The following is a 27,879-nucleotide window of genomic DNA, read 5'->3' as shown; positions in this document are numbered from 1 at the left end:
GCCGGGCCGTGCCGCCCCGGGAAGACGCGCTCCGGCACTAAGGAGCCGGCCAGCATCCCCCCGCATCTCTTTAGCACTGGCAATTTCGCATGTTGTCCCGCTAACTCAACCCAAAATATACGGCCTTCCCGCCTTCTCCCTCGGTCTCCTTCTCAGGAATGTGCGCAGCAAAAACCCCGTCTCCCGGGACGGTTCTCCCTCTTTGTCTTCGCCGGGACACCCAGCCGCGGGGGGACGGTTTCCCCGGCTCTGCGGCCAAAGGCAGGCGGCTGGCCCGTAGTCCGACCTCCGCGAGCACTTCTGAGGCAGGCCTAGTGTCCTCGGCCACGTCGGCACCTGTGAAACCTCGAATGAGTCCTTGCGTCAGCCTCACTGTACTGCTGACGTTCAGGAGCCTCACTCAATGCCACCAGCCCTCTTTTATTGCCTCTCCAGTCGCCTCCAAACCATGGGTCAGGAAAGTTGTTTCAGAAGCACAGCCCTCAAGCACAACTCGAGTGCAGAAGTGTATGCGGAAAGGAGGGGGGTTAGGGCAAGCTGAACTTTGCAAATGTTTTTTCTATAAGTAGTTCATGTTTGCTATGATCTATGGTGTGAGTTGGGAACTGAGACTTATTGCAACCCCATTCCCTCTGTTGGATAATTAATGCTGATTCATAGCAGGTTCTACCTACGAATGTGTGTTTCGTTTTTCTCTGCAGGGTCCATGGTTCTTTGGTATGTTGTTATTCCCTGAAAGGTAATTGCACTTGATATTCTCTCGGGGAAGGCTCATTAGCCAAGGGCAGGGTGGCGTTGCCAATCTCAGTCTCTTTCAACAATTCAATGCAAACATTTGCCCCAGAGGTTCAGTACAGCACTCCCAGCTCACAAAACAGTTCTTGGGTACAACATTTCTCTTAAAAAGCCTTAGGTATATATATATTTTCCACCCAAGCAGGAAGCATTTTAGTTTAGGGGGTTTTAGATTAACCCTTCACTGTATGTGGTCAAAGCTACAGAAGAAGATTAGACATGTTGCCTTGGATTGCAGGACTTTGCCCTTCCTTTTATAAATAGCCAGGACACAACCCTGGATGAAACAGCAGAAAAGGCACCACATCTCACACTCCTCTGTTTTCAGTCCTTTACACTCTCTTAACATTTACAAAATGCATGTCGAAAACACTTTTCCACTGCCCACCATTACAGACCTACATTTGACTTCTTTCTCACCCATGTCTGCTGTCATCTCTTTAGCTCCTTTCATCTCTCCTGCTAAATTAATTACCTCACTAATGGAAGGCAATAAAACTCAGGTATAAGGTAAGTTAGGGAACACAGAGTTGTTAATACATACTATTTTATGAAGGTAAATCCTTCATGTTTGTTCTAATTTTATTTTTTCCCTCTGTTGCTCATAATTTTGAAAATCTTATTCTTCCATTTGTCAGGTTGAGCACAGTGATTCGCAGTACCACTGCAGAGAAGATCCCGTTCCCACAGGAAAGAATGGTCCCCACAGGAGAATGAAGAGGAAACAGAGGGATAACATCTAGGCTTAACAAGTTCTCAGACATCACTGTGTTTTCCATGTTAGAATAAAAGGATCTAGGAATTTTTATTTATGGTGAATTAGATGGGATATTCTCCTTGGTAATGTGTTAAAGGGCAGAGACTGGTCTTAATTCCAGATAATAGGCCCTGTGTCTAAAGGGTACATCTAACTGTCTTACTATGTTTACATACTTCTACTCACCATGATTTTCCTATCACAGATAGCCAAGAGCCCAAAAAGCAAAACTCATCTATGCTGTATCACCACTGACCTTAATGTTAGTACATTAGAAAGGAAATTGTGCTACACTATGTGGCTGTGCAGCAAATAGCTCCAAAAGACTAGACACACGTGTCACCAGTTTTAATTCTCACTGACCAGAAGGGCTGCCAATCATTCTATACACCTCACCTATTAAGGGGACCACAAGTTCATAGAAAAACACCTCAGTGCTGAGAATCTCTGTCAACAATGTTTTCCATGCTGACAGTCTTCAGTATCAACTCCAAACCTGTCCCCAAGTCCCAGTGACTGAAGGAGAATGTGGATGAAGGCAGGATTCTGCAAAGTACTTTTGCAGGACGCCAAACCTGGAGGTGTGAAGTACTCAACTTTCTAGGTCATACTGATAGTAAATGTGGACAGTCACCACCCTTCCAGTAAACCCTCAGAAAACAAGAAAACATCAGTCCTTTAATTCATACTTTCGTGATTCACAGCCTCAGCTTTTGTATGATATTTTAAGTATCTCTCGTGTCATGGTGGTACATTCTGCTTTTTCGAAAGCATTTTTCAAGATGAACTGGCTTTTCAGTGATGAAACATGATCAAGTTAATGTACTAATAGATTTCATTTTTAAAGTACATGCTAAATTTAAAACTTGTCTCGTGCATTTATAAACCATCACCAATAGTTCTATTAATCAATGATACAAATAGCTCTAGCAGAAGATTTTCTTTGATGCAGAGAAACATAAACAGCATTGAAAAAACAACACACAAGTGATTGTTCTGTATTCTTATCTTTAGGCTATATTATGATCATAATAAAACATATCTAGGCATATGTCATACTGGATAATACTATTTCTTGGGTGTTTCAGGGCACGCAACTACCTTGGACTTCACAACAGCTGAGACTTGTCATTTAAAAGCATGGTACTGGCACTACTAAGAAAAAAGCTCCACTAATATGTAATTATTAATCCATATATTGAGATTTTTTTAAAAGAATTGTTTCACACCAAATACTCAGATCCTTTTATTTCTATTATTCATGTGCCAAGCTAAAAATAAACATTTGAAATATTTTTCTCTTTTATGGAAGAGATGATGACACTATTCATTTGAAATGAACTCTTGGATGAATGCAGCTATATTTTCTGGGCTCAGATCTCTTATTCCCAGTTGGGAACCCCACATCAGATGAGGGAATTTTACTTCATTTTGCTTCAAAACATTGACCAAGAAGAGCTTAGGCAAACAGTTTCCAGTCATTCACAATATGTTCATTTGGGCTTTTAATTTCATTACTCTTGATATGCTACTGATTACCTCTCACACTTGCTCTATTTCCCAAAAGGTTGTTTGAGATTATTTAGGAGACTAAATGAATAAGAAAAGTGCCCAAGAAATATTCCTGTTTCTGCATACTTTTGTTTTGTACAGGTATTCACTGACAGCCTGATCCTGCTTCCCTTCCATTAGAAGCAGGATTTGGTCCATAAAAGAAATGCATTAATCTAATATTTGTTCAAAGAAAAATCCTGTTTCCTTTAATGTTCACATGTATGGTCACAAACATGATCAAAACAAGACCCATCTGAACCCCCTACAGCTGCTTTGCAGCTAGGGTTGCAGCATGAACCCAGGAATGACCAGTTTTGCCACTGTAGGTTGATTTGAGCTTTCAAACATTATGGAAAATCATCAGTTGCCTTTCTTCCCCCTGCTCCTGGTTTAACTTCAGATCACTTTCCCTGGCAAATGGCTTTTGTTACTCAAGTAAGATCATATTTTTTGATCCAAAAGCAAATTTCATTTTGTTGTTGTTTCCAGACTTGATTCATTGAAGGAGGTCCTGTCTGCAGCCGATATGTTCATGGTAACTGTTCCTGAAATAAAAATCTAGCAAGATTCTTAGTATTTGAGAGAGTCATTGCTCTCATGACACAATCCTCCATAAATGGGAAAAAACACACAAATATCTTGGCCCAACTTTCCTCAGGCACCTAAAAGTTTAACAGACCTTTTTTTAGATTAACAAGCATGAAAAGAATGGGATTTTGGACCCACTGTGCTGCAATTAGTATACTTGTTACGTGGAGGTTTTCCTAGGAAGTGGTATATTATTGTACTGTATTCTTAAGTTGGAAATTTATTCTACTGGATTTACCACAAAAATAAGTAAAATGAAATATTTTTTTCCCCTGGTAATAAAGTGTTTTAAGTCAGAGGAACAACTTAATTTTCACTCAGATCTGAAAATCTGAACTCTCCTGAAGTCTGAAGTACTAGGATTAGACAGTTTAGTCTTGATATTTCTTTCTGAACGAAATACTAAATAAGGCCATTGCAATTCCAATGAAACATGCTAAATAATGTTGATGTGAACACAAAGAAAAAACAGTCAGAAATAGATCATGGACCTCTTTCTCTTCACTTAAGCAGGAGAAACTCTAGTGAAGTTAATGGAGTTGCAGTGATATAAGACTCTACTAAGGTGAGAATTACACAACTTGTGTTTAACTCGATGCTATTACTTTAAAAACAGAGTTTACTTCACTAAATAACCTGAAAATAAACACAAAACAAAGGGCAAATGAGACAAATTACAAGTAAGCATGCATGCAAAAAAGGTAAGTGCAAATTAGATTTGAATATTCATGAGTCACAAATCATTGACAGTTTGAAATAATGCAAAACAGGTTTATAAATGAGGTTAAGGCAAGGGACATCAAAGAAAGGCATTGCTAAATCAATAGCAATTTGATTGTGCATATACTTGTAAATTGTGGTTACAGTTTTTGTGACACAGGAGAAAAATACTGCACATGTAGTGAGGAAGGGACACATAAATATCCTTTTTGAATGTGTTATTTTTTTGCAATTCAGCAGGTACCTGGAGGCTTGATGTGTATAAAGTGACCAGATATCATTTTTTAATTTTTCCCCCCAGGAGAATTATAGTTTCCTTTGAGTATCCAATCTCCTGTGTTGTGTTGCTTAGTATGACAAAAAATTCAGTCGTCAACAATACCTGAATAGCAATACTGCAAAATAGAATAATTACTCACTTCATTTGATTTCAGTAGAAGACTCACCTGCTAATGAAAGTCCTGTCATAAAATCACAGCCAGTGGAGATTATCTACTTGTTTCAGACAATTTAGCTCTCCAAAGTGGGAATCAGGTAAGTTGCAAGTCTCAGAGCAAATTGCTGGAGCACAGGGATTTAAAAGAATGATCACTTGAAGGATGGCCAGCCGGACCATTTAACTCAGAGCTTCTTAATTTTTCTAGCTGTAAACATCAATAAAGTATTGGGTCTCCCATCTTATTGTGAGTTCTGTGGATATTTGAAATTCAATTGTTTAAAATGTTGATGAGAACACAGAACCAAAAGGCAAAACTTCCAGAAGAAATCTGCCCATTTAAAATTACTCCAGGATATTTGTTTTCCCCTAAGGGTTTATATTTTGATTACTTAACACTCACTCTAATATACTAACCAATTCCCTTTCTTCAATGACTTTTGCATCCAATGTGCCATCCTTACTCTCTGGCATGACAGATGAAGCTTCACCAGGTCAAGTGAAGCTAAATGTATACATTTACCACTACTGACGGCAAAATCAAGCAGGGATATCCTTTTGGAAATGGCATAGGGTACTCTGCTTCTATAAGAAGAAGCACATGACTTCTTGCAGTGCTGCCTTTAAAACCATCCACTTACTTGAATGAAGCTGGCAATTAACTCTTGTCAAAACACTGTAAAAGGAAAAAACCAGATGTCAAATAACTTAGGAAAGGGATAACCTTATGTCCTGCCCGATCCCCTACATGAGCTTGTCAGAAACTAACCTATCTCTCATGCCATCACAGTATCAAAAGATACCTGTATGTGCCATGCTTGAATTCAGAGAGCTTTCTGCAATAAATTCTTTAAATCTGTGTATTTCTCAGCATGAATAAACAATAGATAAGTTAGAAAGAGTAACTCAGGAATGTGAAAGATTGGACTGCTTTTTCAGGAACATTCCCTTCAACTTTCCTAATCTGCGGAGACAAACTAATCTCCCCTTAGCAAGAGTGAAGGGGAAAGTTACCCCTTGGGCTTAACAGAGATCTTGAAATCAAGTCTTAGATTTCCTTCTGGCTCTCTCACTGTGACTGGCCAGGTTTATCAGAGGTGAATTATATGCATCCCTCCATACCTATAAAAGGAAGCTCACAATAAATGGCTTTGTGGTTCTGTGACATGGAATTACTAAGAGAATAAGAGATCCTCTGATGTGAGGTACTAGTATATGCCCAATACATTAACTTTGTAATCCCTGTTCAAATCTCTGTCTTTAGATTACATGATACCACAAGTTTTGTTTGCCTGTTTATAACCTTGTGCATTTTCAGTAAAGAACATCTTCATTTAAATGAGAAATTATCATTTCTTTACATTACAAATTATTGTCAAAAACAACTTGTGTGTGCCTAAAAGTAAAGGAAATAAACACTAACACTCTTCCAAACTTTTCGGACTTACATTGCATGCATCACCGTGTAATATGAATGCTGCTGAAAAAAATGTGGCTGTCCTGGATAGAGTCAGCTTTGACTAGGTATTGCATTACTTATGTAAATAGGTCAATGGTGTTACAGACCATTCTTCAGCTCAGCAGAATACCAACAGCCTGTGTCAGGTGAAAGTTTCAAAGGATTGGGTTATTTTTATTTTCTGGCAAATTCCTTTTTCCTGAAGAAAATGGAAAAAAGTGAGCTAAAATTATCACAACCAAAGAGCATGACTCTCTACAGTACCCAGAAACCTGATAAAATTAATCAGGATTTTACCTACTAATTCCTTCCCAGATTTCTTTCTCTGCCTTGCTCTTTGTGGAGTTTTCTGTATCTTTCCAACCCACTGCCTCTACCGGTAATTTATAAGCCCTTCTTTAAGCCTATTGATACTGATTTCTGGCCTGTGAATTAGGATATAAACATTTACAAACCAAGTACATTATATGTGACCTAAAGCAGGCAATGCATATTAGACCACATGAATGCCACATCTCTGTTACGAATTATCAAATCAAGCAAAGGGAGACTTCGCTCCCTGGATGTGATCTAGATTTATACACTTCTGTACACCCTTTCCCAGGTTCAAGAGTGTAAACACACCTTTTGAAAGCTTGCATTTTTTCAGAATCAGAGAATAAGCTGAGCTGGAAGGGACACATCAGGATCATTGAGTCCAACTCCTGCATCCTCAAGAGTCACACCATGTGCCTGAGAGTGTTGTCCAAATGCTTCTTGAGCTCTGTCAGGCTGGTGCTGTGACCACTGCCCTGGGGAGCCTGTTCCAGTGCCCAAACACCCTCTGGGTGAAGAACCTTTCCTTAATATCCAACCTAAACCTCCCCTGATACAACTTCAGGCCATTCCCTCGGGTCCTGCCACTGGTCACCAGAGAGAAGAGATCAGTGCCTGCCCCTCCTCTTCCCCTCACAAGGAAGCTGTAACTGCAATGAGGTCTCCCCTCAGTCTCCTCCAGGCTGAACAGACCAAGTGACCTCAGCCACTCCTCATATGGCTTCACCTTAAGGCCCTGCACCATCTTTATTGGCCTCCTTGGGATGCTCTCTAATAGTTTTTCTTCATCATCACCTTTGGCTGTCTATCTTTGTCTCCCATGTCCTTTCCTCCCCTTGTGCAGAAAAACAAAGACAGCAGGTAGCTCTCAGTAAGACCAAATTTGCTGCAGCTGGTTTCAAGTTTCCCATGCAATAGTCACCTTCAGCTGCATTTGGGGGAAAAATGTATTTCTATTGTATTTCCAGGCTTTTACTCCTTTCACTTACAATGTACCACAGGTTTCTTTGGCAGTGAGGAACAAAGCTTTAACTATCCCCACTACTCTGCCATGGTAGGGTTCTCAAAGCCTGTCATGAGCAGGACATGGTTTATCCACCTTTGAATTGTTCAACTGGGAGAGAACAAAGGTGTAAAAGTGGACCTTATGTTCAAATCTCTGTGGCTCCTGCCTTCTTGGCATTCCTTCTGAAAACTCTCAAAATTGTATCCGCGTGTGGTTGCCTGGGGGAGATAGGGGAGTGAGATGGGAACAATGTGAGAAGATAGCATAGCTAGTTTTTATTCCTCTCTCTAAGTCAATCTGTGTTGGGATTTTCTGTGGGTCTGTTATCAGAATCCAGGAAGAGAACGGGAGAAGACTAAAACTGGCCAACTCATCCATGCAATGGAGAGTGGAATGGAAATGAATACAGCAGTATAGCAATCTCATACCTGGTGAAAGGAAGAACTGCTAAGGTAAGCAGAGGAGGGATGGCTACAAAGAAGAAACATCAAACACTGTGATCAGCCAGCAAATGAGCAACCAGCACCTAAATTCTATAATGTAGTCTTGGCTGGCAGTACCAGTTGGAGACAAGGAAAATGATGTAAGTTAACACAAAGTGAATATTTGTTGATAATTTACCATCAGCAGCGACTGTGAGCTCACAGTGTATGCCTGAGGCCCCAGGGGCCTGAAAATGCCGGTTTTGCATGTAAATAAGTCCATAGTGATCTGACTGAAGACAGTGTAGTTATGCTATAGTTATAATAAAAGAAATAGATTAAAAATTATTAGAAATCAAGTAAAATCTTCCTAGAACGTTGCTTACATTTCTAATCAACTGTAACACATGACAGTTTCCTTTAAATATGTAATATATTCACAAGTTCTCCTCTGTTGATACAAGAAAACAGCTCTGCTTTTGGGGCTTGTGTTCTATAGGTTTTCCCTCCTAAATTTAATCCCAATTGTTAATGTTTCTGAAATAAAAAAATAATTACATAATATATTTTCTCTTTAGCGTAAGTCTAGCAATTGCCAAAAACTACTTGTCAATACAATATTAGATCATGTGTGACCCAGACCTCACATGTGTCAACAAGTATATTTGTCTCCTTCTGTTATTTCAAATCACAGGAGAAAGAGACATAATCCTCCCTGATCAATTGGGAAAAAATGCTTTACCTTTTGTTATTTCAATGCCATCTGTTAAAATAAACCAAATGCCAAACTTACTACATACACAGGGCACTAAAATGGCTTTTTAATTTAGTTGCATCTTTCAGGGAAAACAATGCATTTCTATATACTCTGACTTCTTTACATGAATTATTATGTACTGCAAGTGACATCTACTGGAGAAAGCAGAGCTAAATGTCTACTCTAGAAACTTTTTTTTTGCTGTTAAACGGACCTCCCCTCCAGGAAATGCAGCGGTTATTTAACAGAAACCTTGCATCTATGCCCATTGAAATGCAGTTACCTAAGTGCTTTCAGGGTAGTTAAAACAAAACTGTCCTTTTCATCATACAGAAGATACAGAAGGCTTTTTCTGTCTTTTCCCTTTGTTTTTTTTTTCTTTTTTTTTTAATAGAAAAGCTGTTAATACCACAAAATTGCTGAGTTTACAATAGAAGACTTTTTGAGAGCTACAGGTGCTTGATCACAGTCATCTATGCTATAAAATTACTCTGGATGTATTATAAAAATATTCACCAAAAGAAATGTGGATACAGGTTGAAATTTGAAGCTTGCATGTTAACAGATGTTATAACGTAACAGAAATTTACTTGAAGACCTAATGCTGAACCATACTACTGTCAATAGTATTGACATTATTACCTAGAAAGTCTGAAAGCCTGTGCATTACATTACTCAGTGGCTGAACCTGTCTATTGGACACAAATTCATAAATATCTGCACTATGTTAAAATGCTTGCAATTTGATCCTATCAAAGGTTGCATGAGTTTAGGGCTTAAGAGCAGCATCTTTAAGATACACCTCTTCTTTCAGTGAAATATGATCAAATTCCCGGGAACACTGGGAACAATGTGGAAAGCTGTGAACTCAGAGGTTCAGTACCACTCAAAGCTCCCAGGAGTGTGATTACTTCTTAATATGGGCTCTTGAATTCTTGCTTAAAAGCCAGTTCAAGTCCTTGTTTAGAACAAGCACCAAAAAATTCAGACTGTCCTTAGCTAATAACAACAGAGTGAAGCCTAAACAGCAATTCCAAACACTTTTAAAATTGTAATGGCAAATCACTTCTAAAACCACTAAAAATTTGGGAGAAATTTCCCTAGTGTAGTAGTCTAACTCTAGGGTTTAAAGAGTACTTCCCACCAAACATGGAAATTAACTTCTGAGCCAGAGAGATCTGGTCAGAAAGTAAATCAATAGCTAGCAGCCATTTAAAAATTTATTTATCTGATGCAGAGTTTAATTTATTTGCAATTTCCTGCATCAAATATACTTCCCTTTTATTTTATAGGGAAAACTTGATGGTTGGAGGTTAGGCATTAATGCAGTGAAAGGGGACATCCTTTTACACAGCAGTCAAAAGAAGATACATTTGTGTGTTTGGAATAAGTGCAGGAGGAGAGAATTGTTGAAATGAGATTAAGTGGATAATCTATATGTAATATGTCTGGGCCTGATTGTCCCCTCCAGCAGTAAAAACCCTACAGAAGAGGCTAAAGGGACAATATTTCCCACAGGATTTCCATGTAGAAAAGGCTCCTGAACTGTTCCAGCACAGGTGAGTCTTACCCTTTCCTTGCTCTCTGGCAGAACAGATTGGAGTAATGTCCCAGACATGCTGGATTTCAGGGTTCAGAACCAGGAGATAGATCGCAGGTGTTCACCTGTGCTCTAAGTTCTTGGCACCTCAGTCCATCTTTTGGCAGTGATGCTACATCCATATTCATTCTCAAGCTTCCCTAGCCCCTGGCTATTTCCTGGGATTCGTGTTTTCCAAAACAGATTTGGATGAATCAGAGGAAGCTACATCTCACATTTTGTCCCTTCCAAGAGATTCCTCTCTACATTTTCTCTTTAGGAGCCCTCAAGATTTCCAGAGTTTTCATATAAAATCCTGAGACAGAAGGATAATGTGAAAAAGGGATTGATATGAAGAAAGATCATGATCTGGATATGTAGATTCTTTCACCTTTGTTCTTGGAAGTATATCAGGTCTTTTAGATTTGTGGATACAGAACTGAGAGCTTAAGACCACGCCCAAAATAACAGTGATTTTTAAGCATTAATATTAGATGTTAGAACTGGTGTTCTCTGGACAGGCAATAAACAAAATTGCCATGCAATGGGTTTAGTCAACTAAACTGGACCTTAGGCTTTGCCAGTGTCATGTAATTTATACTTTACATGACATTTACCCTGTCTTATCTAAGTTCACAGTAGTGGAAATTGCCAGAAATTAGTTCCTGTTGTCTGCATGTTTTGAGATTTGTCCGACCAAGCAGAGGCTGATCTCTTCAGATAGGTTTACATTTCTGACCTAAACTAAGTTTTTCAAACATTTAAAATTAAATTTCAATATCATCTTCTGAGCAGTGCTTGCCAAATGCCTTACACACGTCTAAAATAGACATACATTTTTAGAATTTGAAAGGGGCACATATTCTAAAAAATCAGCCCTACACAATAATCTAGTTTTTTGCTGTAATCAGGCTTCAATCATGTTTGTTCAGCAATTTCACTTTTCTTATTTTCTCTAACAATTGCTAAATATAGCAGTTGCAAAAGAGAGAATGTAAATTGCCCATTGGAGAATGAGTTCTGATCAGACTCTACTTTTGCATTTTGGTGCATTTATATTAGTGTAAGGGAAGTGTAAAATGGTAAAAAAAAAAAAAGAGAAGTAGATTGTAAGAGAGGAAACAGTACTACAGTACTGTTACAGTACAGGACAGTACAATCCCATTTTAATATTAAGCACCTACGCAGAAGGATTGCAATGTACAATTGCTACCCATCAGAAAGGAGAATGTGCTCAGAAAAGCAGCTTTTTGAGGGGTGAATCATGAAAACACCTCCGTGATGGTGACAATGAGAAATCATTTTAACAGGTGAAAAAAAAAAAAGTCAGTAGGCTTGTTCATACATATTGTTTGACCACAGAAAAAAAGCCAAAGCCTCCTGACTACACTTTATAGTAAATGACTATATGGAGCTTGATTATGTGTGTCTTGACTTCTGGTGTGAAGAACATGAATATTGTTTCCTGTGGTTTTGCATGAGACATGTGGGAGCAAGATTACATCTTTCATAAGCTGCCAACCTGATTTCACAGAGTCCTGAAAAACATGTCCTCTGGGGAGGAGCATCCACAACCAAGTCAATGTTCTGGATTGCTCTTAGCTTTCTGACCTTTAGATTAGTAGAGCTATGGTAGCATAGCTCATATTTGTAAGAGTATATATGTCCATCCATCTGTCTAGTGTCCCTGCTTCTAAGGTGGTTGCTGTGCATCCTTTACTCTACCTGAGGGCTACAACATATTATCTGTCTCATGTGGCCTTCCTTTCAAAAGATTTAGGATAAAAAAAAAAATTAAAAAATCTGAATTGGTAGATGAAGAGATTCCTGTCTAAGTAGAGCTGTCTAGAAAACTCCTGAATATCCATTTTGATAACCCAACACCTAGAGAGGTTCATTGCTGAAATACAATATCTGGAGAAACTGCATTGCCGCATAACAGCTAAATCTCCTATGCACTTGAGATTCATCTTCTTGTGCTGGTGAGATCAATGTGACCAAAGAGTCTAAACTATTCCCAGTCCTCCAGCTTTAACCTTACAAGATGTGGTATGCAAGTTAGAATTCATCTGCTTACCCAGAAGCTTTTTAGAAAAAGTCCTGAAGCTCTTTAATCTGCACCTTTGGACTGAAAATTTCCCAAGCACATGCTTCTTCTTGGATCTTGTGACATTTTCAGTTCTAGTTCCAGAGAAAAGTACTGTAAACACAGTCTTTCTCATGATATTCAGCACTCTCATACTTCTAACAGAGGAGAGCTCATATTCCCAGGTGAAAAAGAGATGCAACCTTACATTTAAATATATCTCTGTCTCTCTTAGTTTCTTACGAAAGCTCTGAGGAGTAGGCTAAGACAAAATAGGATCCTGGTGGATCCAACATCAGTGCTCAAATGAATACACAGGTCCTCTTGATACTTTTGCAGGGAAACTCTTCAATCTCCACCTCGAAGAAGTGTCAATACCTTATAATGGACAATATTAAATGAGTCTCTCAGAAGACTGATATAATCCATGACTGTATAACTTTCTATTATCAAAAAAATGTTGAGATTAAATAGCATGAAAATAACACTTCCATATACTTTAATTTGGGTATATAAATAAACACATTTTAAATAAACAAAAAGCTTTTAGATACACCAGCTCTTAACTGGGTTTCCAGGAAAAAACCAGACCAACAATTTCTTTGAGATGTGTGTGTCTGATAGACTGTGAAATAATCTGTCATGAATCTGTCCTCTTACACTGCATATTATTGTTGTATATTATTAATGAAGTAGGATGGAACTTGCTTATATAGAAGGACCTGGGGTTCCAGTATATAAGCAAGGTTGTTTACACATTACTTCATACTTTTGCAAGATGGTGCCACAGTCTAGAGACTCAGAAATTCAAGAATTAATTTTAAAGCAATTAAAATACACATTCATGAATAATGACAAATTCACATTATTTTCAGACTTTGAACATGACAAACCCAGATGCTTGTCAAAGATTCCTCATGCTACAAAGAGGCCTGTTGCTGGAAGCCCCACATCATGTTGTGTAAAGAGAAAAAAGTTGTATAAAATAAGAGATTTCATAAACAGGAAGTATGATCAAGTGGTTAAGCTGTCGACTCTGAAAGTTTATATTTGTTGCTATCCCAGAAATTCTGTAAGTAGCATTAAGCAGTATTTTTACAGGTGACCACTGTCTTTGTGATTAATTGAATGCCCCCATTGCAGTATTTTTGTCTTGACTTCTGGAATAGCTTTCACAGGTGTCAGTACATGAACTGGAAGCTGTGAATATGGCTAGCCCTCTCCTCTTGGGAAGAAATAAATACAAGCTGGGAGCCAGGAGCTCTGGGCCTGCCACTGGTCTGCTTTGTGGCCCAAAACTGGCCATGCTCCTTTCCTCTCTCAGTTCTCTCATCTGTGAACAGGTAATTATAATATTTTTCACATAAGATGCAATAAAAATAATTAATGAGTCACTATGGAAAAGCTCATGAAGATATGAATAATTTGTGTATTTTATGTAAGGTTTGGATGGCAGTATTATACATTAGGCAGGGACCCACACATGGAGTGGAAAAGATAAAAGAAAATATTGAACAGGATCCTCATTGCAGCCAATACACAAAGTGGGGCAATAGCTTTTTTAAAGAAGTGTATGCACACGCAATTAAAATGTGTGGCATAATGCATAAAAATGAGCCAACACAACTTTGCTTGGCAAGTTTCCTTCTTGCATTTCCTACCTTGCAAAGCAGTTTCAAGTATCAAACTCTGCATGTCATTTTTTATTTCAGTTTACCAAGAACTGGGCAACTATAACAGGTCAAGAAACCTTAGAGCCAGAAATCAAGTGTGAACATACCTATCCATTCTTGTAATAAACCAGCCCAAGATATTTTTATGGTCAGATCCTCAAGTGCTGGGAAAGGGTAAAGCTGTGATGAAATCAGTGGAGCTGTATTCAATTTACCCTGGCTCAGGACATGGCCCCTAATCCTTTAACAAGATTTTAATATTAGCCATGTGATTTCTATCTTAAAATCCCTATAGGCAAGGCTTGGATTGAGCAGGGGTATTATGGGTAAGAAACCTGAAAAATTTTTCTTACTTTTTAAAAATGATTTTTAATTTTAATCCCTGACTGTTGTCTTGTTCTTCAGAAACTCAATATTTATTTGGAAATAAAAATTATGTACTGTTGCACAAAACCCCTTGAAGGTGTGAAATGAAAGTTAACTTGTTCTGAGCTGCATTCTTGTGTCTGAAGAAGCTCTGAAAGTCTTTCTTGAGGCAGAGTGATTCATTAACTGAAACACCTACTAACAAAACCGTCAAGGTTCTGCGACTGTCAGTCTTGGACTTGGGGGTTTCAGATGCTCACCTGTTGTGCTTGGTCAAGGATGTATCTGAAGATCCCAGCAGAAATTCCAAACCAGGTAAACCCAACAGTGCCTGCCAGCCCTGCTATTTTTCCAGGTCAAGACTTACCATCTTGAACTGGAAAAATGTTAACAAAGCAAAAACATACCCATCTTCTTAAATGCAAAAAGGAATCTGAAATTTAGAAATTTTAAAAGAAGCACAGCAAATCACAAACTACTTCAAGTCTGGAACAAGTGAAAAAGATCATCTAGGTATAATAGTCCTATGCCCTACAAGGAAAGCTTGTCTTCTGTAAAAGCCTTTGTGGTTTTATCAAATCTCCTTTGAAGCACATGTAGATATGATGCATTAACTACTTCTAAGGTAAATTTTGCCTTCATCTCATTGTCCTTGTAACTTACATTTTGTTTTTAATTTTTATTACACATTTCTCTCCCCTTTCAAGTTATTGTTCCTTAACAAGACATTTCCAACCTCAGTTAATCATCTTTCCCTCATTTTGGACTATTGCCATTTAAATGTTTACAGACTGTTATCATAACTTCTTTTCCTTAAGCTCTAACCATGAAGTACCCTTAGCCTCTTGCAAAATAGATCACACCTTGTAATACTTGTTTCTGTCATCATTTCCTGGAGTGTCTCTAAGGCACGTGCTGTGCATACTGAACAGAACAGCAGACAAATTTATTTACAAAAAAGTAATGCAACACAAAAAAAATTTTAAGGATATTCTGAATAGATTGACTTCTCCAAGTAGCACAGAATTTGGCTAATGATAAGAAGTAGAACACCACATCAACCATTAGCAATAAGCTAATCAAAATCTAAATTCATATCTCTTTGTTTTCATGAACAGGTCTGCTACTTGTGCAACATCGTTAAATTGAAACCTCATGTCCAATATGTTATCTCTTATTCCAAATTGTTTCCACATTACTGTTCTTCCTATAGAATGTTCCTTTGATTTCATGCCAGGTAGTATTTTTCTCCATGTATATTATTTTACATTTGCCCACATTAAATTGTATTCATTTTAAAGCTTTCTAAGTTCCTCTGATGTTTGCTATTTCCAGTCCTTCCTATTTTGGTATCATGTCTAAATATATTCACTGTACAATTTCCTTTTTCTTTAAGATCAATAGGGTAAAACCATTATTTTAATGTCCTGATTTTCAAGGATGCTGAGCACCTCTCTCTCCAGCAGGCTCCTTTTGTACCTCTGTACAGAACTGAGCAAGTAAATTACTTTTTTCAGCTTCATGCTAGAAAAAGATTGAAAAAATAGACCTTCTGGATCAACTTAAACCTAAATTATTATTTCTTTTCTTTCTAAAATGCACACTGAAAAACATTCATTTTGGATCAACCAAAAGGTTCCTATTAATCTGAGGAAAAACATTTTGTTTCACTTCACTTAAAAGAAAATTTATTTCCCTCAAAAATTAAAAATAGACACATTTTGAAGTGAAATAAAATATTAAATAAAGATCAACTATTTTATTCTTTATAAAGGGTTAAATGGAATAATCTTTTTAATTTTATTGCTTAAGCAGGTGTCATGAACTTGACATGAATTCTTAATCAGTTTTATTTATTTTAATCTGCCAAAAACTAGGGATGATACAATGTGATTTCAGAAAAGAGGGTGTTAATCAACAATGGATAGCTAAAAAATTAACTGGAGGAGTCTCCACTTCCAGCTGCTCTTCCAGGAGGTAGGTCACATGCATGGCTCTGCTGGAAGTTTCTCTCCTTCCAGGCTGGGCTCCCAAATCCCTTCTTTGGCCAGGTTTCTGTTCCCAGTTCTTGCCTGACAATGACTTGAAAATGCTTTTTTTCTTTTTTCTTTTTTCTTTTTTCTGTGGAAAAATAGAATTGAAACAATTCTGGTAATCTCTATTAGCTGTGGAAAATTTGGACTCTTTGCACCACTGGTCCCAGGGACACTGTGCCTCAGGACAGGCAGAATTTTCTGCCCCCATTATCTGTGGGTGCACCCAGTACATTAGCTGTCTGATAGCTGGTATATGGGGAAAGTTTTTGGAACTGTCATCTTTGGATCAATATCCAGCAACATGAGAATCCCATGGCACATTTGAACAGGAAGGAATGAAATTTTTACCTGAATGCAATTTATCAACACCAAAAAATAGGTTGAAGAGGATAATTTTCTTCTGCCTTTATTAATGTAGGTGTTCCTTTTAATTGCCATAAGATAATCAATTAAGAATGGACCTAAATTTTGATCCATAGAGCATACTACTTTCTATCTGATTCAAAAATCATGAAAGAGAGAAATATTAAAACCAGCTCTTAGTTTAGCAGAGAAAGAATAATCAAGACTCTGGCAGAAAAATCTAACCTCACTTTAACATACATGTGAAAGCTGAATCACAATTGATAGGTCATTTGTGTAAAGATATTTTGGACGATGGTTACATGGTAGATATTCAGCTTAAGCACTATCCCCACTCTCCTACCTACAATTAAAACATTATGCCCTTAACTTCCATGACAAGATGGGTTTTCAAAGACCTCTCATGGGAATCAAAACAGTAATTACCTGTTCATCAGGCTCGAGAAGTATGAGCTCTCATTTTTATATAGAGCTCATTAAAATAGATTTGGAAGATAAATGCAAATATATGAAGAGGTGGGAAGAATCCCTAGGTAGAGAGATTTCATTCAAACAGTGCTCTGTAATTTGGCACAGAGCAACTACTACTTCCATAACTATTATTAAAAGAAAGTCAGGATAAAATGTTAGTTAAAGTTTTCTCTTACCTCTTTCTGCACTACAAAAATACATACAATTTTTTCTGAGTCTGACAATAGGATGAAGAGAGGAATAAAAGGTTTTTTCCTGCATTTGGAAATGCAGGAAAGAAGGGCTTTATAATCCAACTGATGACCCTGTGTCAACACTGAATTCTGAAGTTATGGAACTATTGGAGTTAGAATGCCTCATCAACTCTCTGTTGAATTTGGGAAACATTCAGGGAGAAACTGTATGTTGAAGTAAATATTTTGAGTCCTTTTCATTGACTAGATCTTCTGGCCTATCTTCATGCATCCAGGCTGTGACGCACGATTGTTAGAGGATGGTAATACAGGCAAGTCACAGGTGTGAGATACCAGGGTTCATCTGCATCAATGCAGACACCTTGGCCCCTTGTTTAGCAGATATATTGCCCATTCCCTGATGCTGAAACAGGATTGTACTTGGTCGTATATTTTCTAGTGTTCTGTTCAGAGTGGTTTTAAATTTCTTGTGCACTGAGGCTGTCTTTTTCTCTACCTTTAAAAGATAGTTTTACTTCTCCTGATAGGTCTTGCTGTTGAGAAGTCAGTAACTTGTAAATAATAATAAGGAGCCTTAAATATGGACACAATTTAACTTCTGAAATCTGTAAATGGGTTTCAAAATCCAAAGAGCTCAATATTTGGACATTAGCTCTATCTTGAATAATCCTAAATTATTATCCTCAGTTATATGAGGTTATTCATATAAAAGAACTATTCCTGCTGAAGTCAATGGCAAAATTCTTTTTGCTTTAACTGAGAGCTTTACAGATTTTAAGGCCAGAAGACATGACAATCGATGAAAGTGTCACCAAACTTTTACACTATGCTCATCATTTCTGTTTAAGATACTGTGCATTTGAGAAATGCCCCATTTTGTTTTGAAGATTGCAAATAGATAGTTCCACAGCTTAATGAACATAGCTTTTAATATATATTTCTAACTGAAGTTTATATAACAACATCTTCAAACTACTCATAGCATGCCTTTCTGCGTTGGACTAAAATCTTTTTTATTATTAGGAATATCTTCTTCATGTTGTTTGAAGACTATAATCTAGTAATCTGTTATATTTTATCTTCACTAAGAAAACAAATTGATTTTTATTCTGACTACAACAGATGAAGGTATATTTAACAATCAAACCTGTAATACTATCACCAAACCAGATGAAGATGGAGTGTTTTCCACACAACCACATTCCTCTACATTATGCTATCACCTTCAATTCTTCGCTGGTTACATCACATTATTACCACTACTTAATTCAGGATTCATGTCAGCAGTGTAGGCTAGAGCCATGTAGACTTTTCTTTTTAGGATGTTGGCACAATTTTTTCAAGATTTGTTAATTGCCAACAGTTATTATCTCGTGGAGTTTCTAAGACAATATCTTAGACAATGTGCTCTGTATTGTTACTAATGGACATTACTTTTCTTTTCTGTGAAATGCAAAAGTACCATCTTTCCAGAAAATAAATATTTGTTGAATCCTTCTTCCTCTTATGCAGACTGATAATTTTACATTTGTTGCATAGAAGGCATCAGTCATCACTAGGTACTATTTCTTCTCTTATACTACAAAACCAACAGTAATATTTTTATGAACACCATGGGACACAGAGTTTTTAGATATTTCAGTTATTTGTGCTCTGCTGCTGTTGATTTTTATCCACTATAATCAATGTCTCATTTCCCCTCGGTATTTAATTATTTAAAAATATTTGACTCCTGATTGAGACAGTTTTCAGTTTTGAAACCAAGTTTCTTCTTTGTTCTACGGCTAAGCTTCCTTCCTTCCTTCCTTCCTTCCTTCCTTCCCTCCTTCCTTCCTTCCTTCCTTCCTTCCTTCCTTCCTTCCTTCCTTCCTTCCTTCCTTCCTTCCTTCCTTCCTTCCTTCCTCCCTCCCTCCCTCCCTCCCTCCCTCCCTTCTTCAGAAATCCATGAATTCTTTTTAAACAGGTCCCAGTTATCATATGTATCTATTTCTAAACACTCTATTCCTCTCAAATCTGTTCAAAGGTGGGTTTAACTGTACATATGTGTGTGTCTCCTGCACCAGGGGTCAGCCAGCTGCAGTGTGACTGATAAATGGAGAGGCTTAGAGTGTCATACAGCAGGGTTGGTCCAGCCCCATGAATGATAAGCCACGAGATCTGGAGAAAGGTAGTGTTTCCTTGTTCTTAGTTACCACTGGGTTCTGAAACCATCAAGAGCTGGTAGCCCCTAACTCAGAGATGAGACAAGATGGAAAGAAAAATGCAACCTGATATATCACTCCTGAAAGACTTCTGGCTGGTTTACTACAGAATGCAACTGTAGCTTGTTTGCATATAAATGGGAAGTTTTACTGTGCCCACTAATACCTTGATAACTTTTGGTAAATCGTTCTTTATTCATAAGATCAAAGTTACTTCTAGAACTTCCTTGAATTTCTTTAAATATTTCAATTAGAAGGTTGTCCAGAGTTTTCAAGACTTCAAGGATCTTTCAGTGGGTAAAATTTCCTGCACATAACTCCTGATTAGCATCCTCACAATGCAATTTTTCTACCTAGCCATCTCAGATTTTTAAAGAGCTGTTCATCTTCTTCCTAAATTCAATCTGGTAGTCCACTGCTAACTTCTGCACCACTACTCCCTCTTGAGATTTATCATTTAATATGTTGATCAATAAGCATGGCAAATATTTTTTTTCTTTGTCAATGGTTTTAGACCAAATAATGTTATCTTTTGTGTACATTTTCCACTGCTTTTCCTGTAGTTTCCCTATCTTTCCTAACAGTTCACAGTCAGTGATTTTAACATTCCAGTGATATGAATCATTTCACTGGATGTGGTATTAATCATATATAATTGCTCTATATAAATTAGTGTATCTAACACATTTTGTTTATTACTCAGACTAGCATTGGCAATCAGGCAACTAAATATTTTTAATTTTTTTTCATGTCTCTTGGTGCCTTAATTCTCTACACACATTCTGTTTTGAATGAAAGTTGCATGTCTGAGCATATACACTGTGTTCTAGCCGTGGGCAACATCACTTTAGATGCAAACCTAAAGCCTTCCCAGATACTTCAGCTGTTTTGTCACCACATGGAAGATCCCGAGTGTGTGTGTCTGTATGCTGTCTATTGGACAGGCTTCCATAATTACTCAGCTGCTTTTTAGCGTGTTATTTTTAGAAGCTGGTTTAAATGTTATGATAATAACATTAAATAATTTTCATTAATTTAAGAGTTTGGAGTTTTCTTCTCTTTATCAAGAACAAGTGATGCAGAAGTTGTGAAAGCCCTGTTATGTTCCGTTGGTCAACACATAATTTTTTAGGTAATTTAAATTTCTATACAAACACAGCACTAATTAAGAGTTTGGGTGTGAGATAGTGAAAAGGAAAAACAGAAATTTATTACCAAAAGCAACAATGGACTTGGCTCTTGACAGGTTGAGGGAGATACTTTGAGTTTTAGTATATTACAAGAACAGCACAAATATGCTGAAACATGCTCAAACATAACTATAGATGAACATACAGAGCTTTTTAGCTTCCAGGCTGCCAGCATTCTCAGTAGTTGGCTCCATCTTAACACAGCTTTACATTGTTAAAGCTTTCCAAGTTTATAAATATCTTGGAATCCATGATGTCCTGCCAATTTCCTTCATTTTTATTCTAGACATCAGTGGTTTCTGGCATAAAATTTGGTGTATGAACTGAGGATCTGTCTACACATATGTAGGTATCCATACTCTCATACCCTCTACCCTTATACATGCCAGTCATATGCACTAAGTCTGAGCAGACCAATTCTCCTGAAAGTGTGGGGAATTACATTTGTTTTGCAGCTTGGATGTAATTTGCTAGGCATACCTGGACTGATCTATAAATAGGTGGTTAGTGAACTTTTGTTTGCACTTACCTGTATCCATGCATTCTGGTCCTTTACCTCCTTATTATCCATATATTTTATCATTTTACAGAACTTTATAGCCATGTAATTTTCTCCCTGCTTCCAGTTCTCATGAGCACTGCTCAAGTACAGACATAGCAGATCCCCACCCTCTTTGCCAAACCAAAGATTACCCTCATACATACAGTTCGATAACCAAAGGAGTATACCAATATTCTTGTTCATTTCTAGAGATGATATTCATATGAGTATGATTTAGTATGAAAATATTTACTACTACTAAGCCGCAGGAAAGCAGCTGGGGGCATTGACATGTTACTGAACCAAACTACTTCGCTGAGGATAGATCCAACACTTGTAGCAGCTGTACTACGAAAATGAGGACGCAAATCCAATGTTCAGCAACTTACTTTCATATTCTGGGACGTCTCTGTTCGGTGGTACTTGACCACAGTTTTTCAATGCCATGATGAAGAGCTTAAAATACACGTCACCTGTTCTGTACCCAGCAGCATGACATGGAGAAAAAAAGATGCGATAATACTGAAGAGGAATTCCAGGAACAGACTGCACCCATCTCAGTGCAGGCTTATTCACGTCCTCATAAGGCTGAATTTTTTAGAAGATATCTGAGAACATGTAGTTGGGTGAACTCACACAGACAGCGACCGGCTGCATCTGTAACCATCTAATTTTAAAAGGAAGGTGTTTTCCATGTTGTAATTATGAAAGGTGTTTCAAAGTCGAGCATGTTCAGCTTCAGGCAGAAGCTATGCTACTCTTTTTTAAAAATAAGTTGTTATCTTCTCCTTGCGTATCATAAATGAATGTTACAAAGTGGCCATCAAGCATAGGAAAAGGTTCACACAGACAAATACTGCATATTTCAGAAGACAATTTTTGCAGTGCTTAATACTCACAGGATGGCAGGTTTAGCAGGTAAAGAATACAGAATTTTGAGAGAGCAATAATTTTTTGTTCCAGTGCTACCAACTGCTTGCCAGCAGTTTATAATTGTCCTGAATATTAACAGCAGAGTTTTTCCTGAAGTCTACAGATACTGCAGTCCACTGCTCATCTTCCTTACTCTGTCACTCCACTGAAATCCTATGTGGCATTGATAAAATCACTTTTGTGCTACTAAATGCTCACTGTCTAGTTCAGTACTTACTGAGTTCCTCCTTTCTGTGATCATAGACAGGATGCTTTTCAAGCATCCAAACATGTCCCTGTCGTCAGCTGGTTGACAAGTTATATATTCACTCCATTCATGGATACACTGCTTCACCTCCCGTATTCCTCCTGCATGCACGTTGATACAGGCTTATTTTCTTGGGTTTTTCATTCTACTCTCATTAATTCCTTAATATTTTGGCTAATTAAAAAAAAAAAAAAAAGGAAGAAGGCAAACCTAGCCCAGACAGGTTTGTATATTGGGAAGAGGGGGTTTGTATGGACTTAACCTTCTTTTTACTTCAAGACACCAAATCCCATTTTTTTTACTAATTTTTTTTTCTTTTCATTCTCTTTTCTTGTATTTGTAGGTGCATGTTGGAGCAGCCATGAGGGTGAAGCTTGGCAGTGAGCTTTCTTTAGAAGAAGTCATGATTGCAAAAGTACTCGGAAAGAAGAAGGACTAGAGGTATCTCTCTAGGCTGAAGTAGATGGCATGAAATACAGAAAGGCTGGTTAAAGTATTCAGTAGGCAGATACAAATTTAGGAAAGGGGTCTGGGCTGTGTTTGGATGGAAAAATATAATGACGTCTAACAGCTTTTCATTTCTGATCTACTTGATCTACTATGTTGTTCTGTATCAATTTTTCAAAAAAATCCTTTCCTTTCCTTTATAATAATAGCTTTTCAAATGAGCAGATGTGCATAAATGAAGAAATTAAGTTTATTTTAAAGTGCAAACCTCCAAACACACCACTGTCTCCATACAAAACTCATAAACAGGCAATATTGGCATTTGGATAAACTAGTATAAAATTGCTTTCAACAAGTCTTCTTCAAAAAACAGTCTCCAAAAATAAAATAAAAGCTTGTAATTACTAGGAACTTAAAATACATATGGCAAAAAGAAATTAAACAGAAAAAAAATAAGGAAAAATAAAAAAAAGAGAAAAAAGAGCACAGCAGTCAAATGTAATTAATTAAGTATCACATATCTTTCCCATCTATTACTCATCATCATCAACCTGTGTTGACAGGATGTGGGCAAAGACAACCTATCCTTTGCTTGCCTTGAGCCTCTGCCACAGTGGATGCAAGGTAAAGACAGGATCCATTCAGGTTACTGCTATCGGGCTGGCAGACTCGCTCTCCTGGGTCCACCCCATGACTGATTCATTACCATTACCCTCACCAGTGTTGTGTGCTGTATAGCAAGTCCCAGTCCCACATAAAGCCTTTGTCACCTTGGCATTGAGCAGATAATGCTGGTGGCATTGTATTACTAGATGCCTTTTCCTGATAATTTTAAGACTCACACTCTAAGTCCTAAAATGCTATAAAAGTTTTTGTCCTGTTTCTCTGTCCAATGAGCCAAACCTAAAACTGAGTGGAGTCAATGAGACCACTTCATTGACTGGGATAGGTGGTGGTTCATAAGAAAAAACTCCTGATATTTTCTAGGGAAAAAAAATCAAACCAAACCAACCAACCAACCCCCAAAAACATTAAAATTCTTGTTTGGACATTTATACTTTAAAAACAGCAATCTTCATATGTGTTTATTTGATCTGTAATATTTCAGGCATCTATCAAAAGCCCCAAGTAAATAACATGGTTGATCTGAATCTGCAGAATTTGATGAAGTAGATTGTATGGAATGTACCTATATTTCAACAATAGCATTTCACTACATTTGCTGGTATATTTTTAGTTTATGAATGCTTCCTCCATTTGGAGAAATTATTTCAATAGTCTCATTCAGTAGTTGTAATTTGTACCAGCATAAATATATTAAACTTGTCATCAGGTGTTTTAGCATCTGTTTTAAAACTTACATTATATATGACATTATTTCATATATGTATATAAAAGAATAGTTCTTATTATTGTCAGCTTGTAATAATGTTCAGCCACGGATTTCTCTGTTTGATGGAAGAGTAAAGACACTTGGATGTCTAATTCTTCATTAGTCTTTTCCTTGCTGTAATGAGCAAAGGTGTAAATATTAACACCTCTGATTTTCAAGCATTAGTTTAACCTATCATCCATAAATTCAATTTCATAAAGGCATTCTACTTCAAAATTGAACTACTTTAGCCTTAGTGAGTAATTTGACTTCAATCTTTGATTTATTCATGGTTTGGTGTATAAGATTTCTGTTTCTGAAATATATTCAACTATAATCTTTTTGATTTTGTTGTGTTAATTTAAAATATGTGAAACGGCATCTTCCAAATTATTCAAAGATAACGGATTAATTTCTGTTATTATTTATTTGTATAATTTTCTCTTTATAAATTATTTGTTGCAGCCTTTGTATTGTTTTTCTGCTTGTAATTGACAGCTTTATAATACCTAAGGGCATATTTGAGGTCTCTTTCTCTTTTCAAACACTCTTCCTTATCCACAGCAATGGCTGTTTTTCTTTGTTTCTTTGCTGTCTGTGGAAAGCAGATCAGAGGGTGCTACTGCATGTAGTAGAATATTACATTCTGCTGCAACTAGCAGTTTACTTAAGCTATGTAACTAAGTGTCCTGTAAAAGCAAAATGCAATTGCCCTGGCAAATCTGATGTTTTCATAAATCATGAGCAAAACTTTTAAGGTTGTGAAAACCTGAAATATTTGTATCCACTTTTTAATTGTTGATGTGCTGATGTCAAGCCACCATGCAGTGTATTTTTAGTAGCTCTCTCCATGACTAGTTATGTGTAAAAATAAGAAGTAAGGGGTATCACTTCTGGCAGAACGGGAGTGAATTAGAAATTCTTTTTTTGAGACATTTTAAAATATTCACTTTTTTAACCTCCTTTAAATCTACCTCTTGCTATATTTTGCAAGTGTAGGGATTTAATGCATGATGCCTACATATGTGTACATAATATTCGCTACCTTTTGTCTTTAATATTCCTTCATTTTTAATTATTAAAGATAAGTATTTGAATTATAAATATTCTAGTTATACAGGAATAGGCAAAGCAGGCACATACCCTCAGGCAAAATTCTTCCATTATCCATAATCCTTCTGCCTCCTGCCTCCATTTCTCTACCTCCTATCTTTATGTTGCCTCAAAAAACACAGAGGCATTCTTTTAAACTAACCTTCTCCTCCCCACTTAAACCACAGAAATCCCTTCTCAATATGTATAGGGGCCTATTCCTTGAAGTGGGATGTCATACTTGTCCTAAATATAATAAAGTGCTATCTTCAAGGCATTTCTGCATCCAAAACACTCCCCAGAAACCTGCCTAGTCCTCCCATCTAACCAGCCTGAATGTCACAAATCATAGCACAGAAGCTGCTTTATAGTGAATCATTAACATTGTCAGGAATGAGTTGGCAAGGAAAAAAAAAAAGGTTTCCATTAGAGAACTGAGGGAGAATATACAAATGACAGCATTGTCATTTCTCTTACATTGTTTCATAAAGTGCACAACTGATTAGGAAGAGATTATTATAGAATATATGCTGTGTATGCATACACGACAATTTTGTTTTCATCCTGTACTGTTTATAAGTATGTATGGATGTGCTTTAGATTAACTGTCTTACTTCAGGCTTTTGAATTATACGAGTAACAGTTTCATTATGTTGAAAGACTGTGCATCCTTAACAAATATATCTGGAAACTTAGAGGTACACAAATGCAAGATATATGTGGAAGGTGTTTCTAATCTACGTAAAGATTAATAAAGATATTCCTAACTCCTGTTCAAAGGTATCTGAAAAGGTCCTTTCGAATAATATCACTTCAGTATAAAGAGACTGTTATCTGATTACAATTTGGAGGTGAATGACTCTAACATAGAAGCTTTCTTGTCAATTTTCCTGTTTGGCACAGCTTGAATGGGATAATATGCACTTATAACATGTAATACAATTAGTTCTCTTTTGAGCATCAAATATTGTAAAGAAAGTCATTTTGATCAATACATGTGATGCTTTTTATATAAAAACCTAATATATTTGTGTTGTAAATTATGGTTTTTTTCCCCTCTTCATATCTTAAAAGACAATTGCATGGAATTATACATGGCTTTGTTGTTCATGGAGATAAAAATGTGTCAAACCATCACTGGCAAAAAAAAATGTGTGAGGATATACAGTATACACCTAAAAAAAGGAAGATTGATTTTCAAAGAACAAGTTAATTTGCTTTGACAACAGTGGTAGCTTTCTTTAAATAGTTGTAAATAGTAATGAAAAGTATGTAAAGCAGAAAATACTCCTCAGAATTTCACAAGCATTTGCACAAATAATTTTAGAGTGCTTTTCTTTGTCTTAGATGGTTTATTGTGTGGTTAGGTCATGCTGACTACACTGCTTTGATGTAAAGCTGGAGTATTTAAGCCATTTCTTCTGAGTTTTGGATTTATCCTCATGCCACTGAGCTCAGGATCTGGCTGTACGCTGCATAGTAATTGCTAGCCAAAACCAACAGTTCCCCAAACTTTCAGTCTCCTACTGATATTTAGGTGTGGTTTGAGTGACAGCATTACACAGACAGAGGGAATCTATTTTTTTCTCCTCTCAAATAGGTTGATTGTGCAAGAGCTCCTTCAGACAGAACAATTTGCATGGTATCTGTCAACACACAAACTACTTCCTTCACAGGGTCAGTGCCAGGAATATATAGGCTGCAAAGTACTGGGAACGACACAATATCTAAGACATGGCAGCCTAATCACGCTAATACTCACATGATGTTGCCTCTGTAATCACTACAGCTTGTCCCAAAACACATTTGGGCAGCTGGGTGAAAAGGACACTATTCTTTCTACCCCTCTTCTGGCACAATGGAGGCGATTTTAAAGAAAAGTAAAATATGAATGCTAACAATAACCCTAATAAAAATAATAACACCTAATAAAAATAATAACAAAGTGAGCCTTTTGCTTTGAACATTACTCACGTCTTCCTCTAGGGAATCTTGGGACACCTTTGCATAAAGGCTTGATCCCATGGCTAGCCCACTTTGAGGTCCTAAGAATTAAGCCTTACAGACCACCAGTGTGAGGTAGCTATTATCTGCTTGTTTCTTATATGAAGCCTTCATCTTTTTCACAGAAGATGAAACTTCTAGAGCCAGAGCCACTAAATGCAGGCCTTTTATTTGACAGTGAGACTTTAAATAGAAATATACCAGAAAAGGAAAGGAGACAGGACAAGATCCCAAAATCCATCAGTTCTCTAAGACAGTGAAAGAGGCACAAGGAA

At 37.1% G+C, this 27,879-nt stretch overlaps 1 long non-coding RNA gene across 1 annotated transcript; it reads left to right on the top strand.

Annotated features, from left to right (window-relative positions):
* The first annotated feature begins 37 nt into the window (after nt 1–37).
* LOC121674037 lies at nt 38–26,875 on the top strand. The gene is made up of 4 exons (XR_006019418.1): nt 38–4,948; nt 7,961–8,082; nt 23,033–23,130; nt 23,700–26,875. It is a non-coding gene; the product is annotated as an uncharacterized LOC121674037 (long non-coding RNA).
* Nucleotides 26,876–27,879: the final 1,004 nt, after the last annotated feature.

Source organism: Corvus kubaryi, unplaced genomic scaffold (assembly GCF_017639235.1).
Source record: "Corvus kubaryi isolate FWS band 111438036 unplaced genomic scaffold, C.kubaryi_AGA036_p1.0 66, whole genome shotgun sequence".
Lineage (NCBI taxonomy): Eukaryota > Metazoa > Chordata > Aves > Passeriformes > Corvidae > Corvus > Corvus kubaryi.
Note: the sequence above shows the minus strand (reverse complement) of the source record. Positions and strands in the feature narration are given on the sequence as shown.